Here is a 5,000-nt window from a genome sequence, read left to right on the forward strand (position 1 = left end):
TGACGTTTGACATCAATTTTATGTCGGTTTTATGAAATAGATTTTGGTCGGCGGTCGGTAACGGCCATATATGTCTTATATATCAATTTGTATGAAAAAGTTTAAAAAAAAAAAAAAAAAACTCAATCAACTAAGTAAGTAAGTAAGCAAGCACTTAAGTTTCTTTTAGTGAGTACTATCTAGAATAATTAAAAATATCGACATTTAAATCGACGGTCCCTATTTGGAAGGTTAACCTATAGCCCTAATAATAATTATATTATTATGATTATGACAATGTTGATGTTGTTGCACTAGACACACCATAATAAACCATAAATAGTTTTTCTTACCAGAAGAGTTTTTATTTTTAAATATTCAATTTTAACTAGAAACGTATCGCTATCGCTAACAAAACCCCACACCACACACCACCACACGTTACACACATATACTTGACAGAGTAGATACTATCTACATATCTATCGACAGAGTTGTAGATATCGTGCCGTTCAACGGCATCTTGTCGCGTCGCGTGGCGATCTTGTACGAGAAACATTTTCCTCTGACATTGTATCGGAATAATTATTATAATTCATTATTATACATACATACATACATACATACATACATACATACATACATACATATTATTAATAAATTAATTGTTTTTTTTTTCTTCAAATAAACCCACATTGCCATTTCTCTGAGCGTGTGCTGCGAGCTTCAACGAGAAACATTCGGCGCGAAACTGTCGAGCGGCCGGCCGTCGCGCGCCGCACCTGTACGAGAAACATTTTCCTCTGACGTTGCATCGGAATAATTATTATAATTCATTATTATACATACATACATACATACATACATACATATTATTAATAAATTAATTGTTTTTTTTTTTTTTTTTCTTTTCTTCAAATAAACCCACATTGCCATTTCTCTGAGCGTGTGCTGCGAGCTTCAACGAGAAACATTCGGCGCGAAACTGTCGAGCGGCCGGCCGTCGCGCGCCGCACCTGTACGAGAAACATTTTCCTCTGACGTTGCATCGGAATAATTATTATAATTCATTATTATACATACATACATACATACATACATACATACATATTATTAATAAATATAATTGTTTTTTTTGTTTTTTCTTTTCTTCAAATAAACCCACATTGCCATTTCTCTGAGCGTGTGCTGCGAGCTTCAACGAGAAACATTCGGCGCGAAACTGTCGAGCGGCCGGCCGTCGCGCGCCGCACCTGTACGAGAAACATTTTCCTCTGACGTTGCATCGGAATAATTATTATAATTCATTATTATACATACATACATACATACATACATACATACATATTATTAATAAATTAATTGTTTTTTTTTTCTTCAAATAAACCCACATTGCCATTTCTCTGAGCGTGTGCTGCGAGCTTCAACGAGAAACATATCTATCAATACAAATGTCTATGCAAAAAAAAGAAAACAAACAAAATCATATCAGTCAATAAAATAAATAATAATATTTTTTTACTACTACTACTAGTACTACTACGTGCTACTACTGCACGCCAATACACATACATAATAAAATGAAAAATCGTCTCTCTCTCGCTCGCTCTACGAGAAACATTCGACGTCCGCTCCAATGCCGACGCGGACTATTGCTCTCGGTATAGATGTGGAGCGAAACAGTCGTGCGCACAGCGTCGACTCGTTCTCGTTGCCGCGCGTCGTTCGTGTCTATTATATAGACGAACGACGGACGAGAGAGAATGTGTTCTTGTTTTTGTTTTTGTGTTTGTGCGAAGTGTGAGAATATTATATACATATATTCGCGCATGGATGATATAGATATGGGTATGGATTTTCGGAGGAAATTATATCAAATTCGTATTTCGAATGCGAGACCGCCGAGATCTTTCCCAGCTCTCTCTCTCTCTGTGTGTGTGGTGTATAGTACATTTTATATATCTCTCTTGTGTCAACACAAAATAACAAAGAATATACATACTACTCCTCCTCATATTTTATATAATATAATATAAAATTATATTATAGCACCGCGTTCGCAGACCGTATGGTGATGTTACCAATCGACCAAGATTTGGGACCGTCTCCCCCGGTGTTATCTGTGATGTTAAAAGAATACGCTTCTAGGCACACCTCAACGCAGGGCGCCTAGCGTGTTCGACACGTGCGCGGTCGCCACGGCGACCGTATATGGAAAGAATGTATAAAAGAGGACGCACACGCGCCCATCGTCGAAACGGTGTGCGCAGCGTCGTGTTGGAATTTATCCCTCAAGCTCCGGGCGTTGATCGTATCTAGTGCGAATCATGCGTGTGTGTGCGCATGTAATTGCCAGCCGAGTTTTAATATGTTTACAATAACGTATTGAATAAAAATTGAGAAGTTGCGTTTAGATGAATGTTCAATTTTCAAATTGTCACAACATCGATTCCCGCCCGCGGGGTCGTGTTCGTTGCAGTTTTATGTCCCTCACAGTGGTCGAGCATCGTTGTACATCACCTCGTTGCGAGATCGTGACGGGACGGCCGCTCGTAGACCGGTCAAAGTTAGTCTATCGATATGAAGCGCGAACGTCGCGTCGCGTGCAAATTCGACGCGTTACGTTCACGCGTGTCGAGAAGGCGCGCGCGCAAGCGCGCGCCCCTCGACGCCGCCGAGCCAGCGGCTCGCCGAAGCCGCGTGACCGCGGTGTAGGCGTGTCGTTTGCGTAAGCAGCTCCCTGGTTGATCCTGCCAGTAGTTATATGCTTGTCTCAAAGATTAAGCCATGCATGTCTCAGTGCAAGCCGTATTAAGGCGATACCGCGAATGGCTCAATATATCAGTTTTGGTTCCTTAGATCTTACTCAGTTACTTGGATAACTGTGGTAATTCTAGAGCTAATACATGCAATCAGAACTCTGACCAGTGATGGGATGAGTGCTTTTATTAGATCAAAACCAATCGGCGGAGGGCCATGCGTCCGAAGTCGTTAATTTTGATGAATCTGGATAACTTTTGCCGATCGCACGGTCCAGTACCGGCGACGCATCTTTCAAATGTCTGCCTTATCAACTTTCGATGGTAGTTTCTGCGACTACCATGGTTGTCACGGGTAACGGGGAATCAGGGTTCGATTCCGGAGAGGGAGCCTGAGAAACGGCTACCACATCCAAGGAAGGCAGCAGGCGCGCAAATTACCCACTCCCGGCACGGGGAGGTAGTGACGAAAAATAACGATACGGGACTCTTACGAGGCCTCGTAATCGGAATGAGTACACTTTAAATATTTTAACGAGGAACAATTGGAGGGCAAGTCTGGTGCCAGCAGCCGCGGTAATTCCAGCTCCAATAGCGTATACTAAAATTGTTGCGGTTAAAAAGCTCGTAGTTGCATTTGTGCGCCGCGCTGTCGGTGCACCGCATCCGCGGTGATACTGACACGTCTGCGGAGCATATCGTCGGTGAGCCGGCGGTAAAACGCCGGTTCAATATCAAAATCCTATCGCGGTGCTCTTCGGTGAGTGTCGAGGTGGGCCGACAATTTTACTTTGAACAAATTAGAGTGCTCAAAGCGGGCTCAAAATGCCGCTTGAATATTTCGTGCATGGAATAATAGAATATGATCTCGGTTCTATTTTGTTGGTTTTCAGAACTCCGAGGTAATGATTAATAGGGATAACTGGGGGCATTCGTATTGCGACGTTAGAGGTGAAATTCTTGGATCGTCGCAAGACGAACATCAGCGAAAGCATTTGCCAAAGGTGTTTTCATCAATCAAGAACGAAAGTTAGAGGTTCGAAGGCGATTAGATACCGCCCTAGTTCTAACCGTAAATATGTCATCTAGCGATCCGCCGACGTTACTACAATGGCTCGGCGGGCAGCTTCCGGGAAACCAAAGATTTTGGACTCCGGGGGGAGTATGGTTGCAAAGCTGAAACTTAAAGGAATTGACGGAAGGGCACCACCAGGAGTGGAGCCTGCGGCTTAATTTGACTCAACACGGGAAATCTCACCAGGCCCGGACACCGGAAGGATTGACAGATTAACAGCTCTTTCTTGATTCGGTGGGTGGTGGTGCATGGCCGTTCTTAGTTGGTGGAGCGATTTGTCTGGTTAATTCCGGTAACGAACGAGACTCTAGCCTGCTAAATAGGCGTCGTCATTCAAGGTGTGCGCGACTCTCGGGGAGCGCAACTCACTGGCGACGTATTAAAATTCTTCTTAGAGGGACCGGCGGCTTCGAGCCGCACGAGATTGAGCAATAACAGGTCTGTGATGCCCTTAGATGTCCTGGGCCGCACGCGCGCTACACTGAAGGAATCAACATGTTCTCCCTGGCCTAGAGGCCCGGGCAACCCGTTGAAACTCCTTCGTGCTGGGGATTGGGGTTTGCAATTATCCCCCATAAACGAGGAATTCCTAGTAAGCGCGAGTCATAAGCTCGCGTTGATTACGTCCCTGCCCTTTGTACACACCGCCCGTCGCTACTACCGATTGAATGATTTAGTGAGGTCTTCGGACCGACACGCGGTGGCCTCACGGCCGTCGGCGTTGCTGGGAAGTTGACCAAACTTGATCATTTAGAGGAAGTAAAAGTCGTAACAAGGTTTCCGTAGGGGAACCTGCGGAAGGATCATTAACGTTGGTTTTTTCTTTTTGTTTTGTTGTTGTCAAAGACTCGCAAAAAAAGAAAAAAATACAAAAACACGTGAATGATACGAATCAAAATCGAATCCGAGACGGTTGACTCTCTCTCGTCGATTCGCGACGTGTGCGTTGCGACACGCTTTGATTAGCGTTCGCTATCGCCTATTGATACTTTGAAATAATATTTTATAATTTTTGTGTACAACCACGCAAATAAAAGAGATTTTCTTTCTTTTCATTTGTCGTACACGTTAATGATAAGTATTATTTTCAAATTTTTTTGTTTAATTTTTTCGCACCTTTTATATTTTCTCATACAAAAACACACACAAAAACAAAACGATTACCCTGAACGGTGGATCACTTGGCT

General features: G+C 43.3%; 2 non-coding genes across 2 annotated transcripts in view; both read left to right on the forward strand.

The window, feature by feature from the left end:
- The first annotated feature begins 2,716 nt into the window (after nucleotides 1-2,716).
- LOC123719118 lies at nucleotides 2,717-4,622 on the forward strand. Its single transcript, XR_006755182.1, has one exon. It is a non-coding gene; the product is annotated as a small subunit ribosomal RNA (ribosomal RNA).
- A 352-nt stretch (nucleotides 4,623-4,974) lies between these two features.
- The window catches only part of LOC123719114, a 157-nt gene continuing 131 nt past the window's right edge, over nucleotides 4,975-5,000 (forward strand). The window contains exon 1 of the ribosomal RNA XR_006755179.1: nucleotides 4,975-5,000. This exon is cut by the window's right edge and continues 131 nt beyond it. This is a non-coding gene — a ribosomal RNA (5.8S ribosomal RNA).

Source organism: Pieris brassicae, unplaced genomic scaffold (assembly GCF_905147105.1).
Source record: "Pieris brassicae unplaced genomic scaffold, ilPieBrab1.1, whole genome shotgun sequence".
Lineage (NCBI taxonomy): Eukaryota > Metazoa > Arthropoda > Insecta > Lepidoptera > Pieridae > Pieris > Pieris brassicae.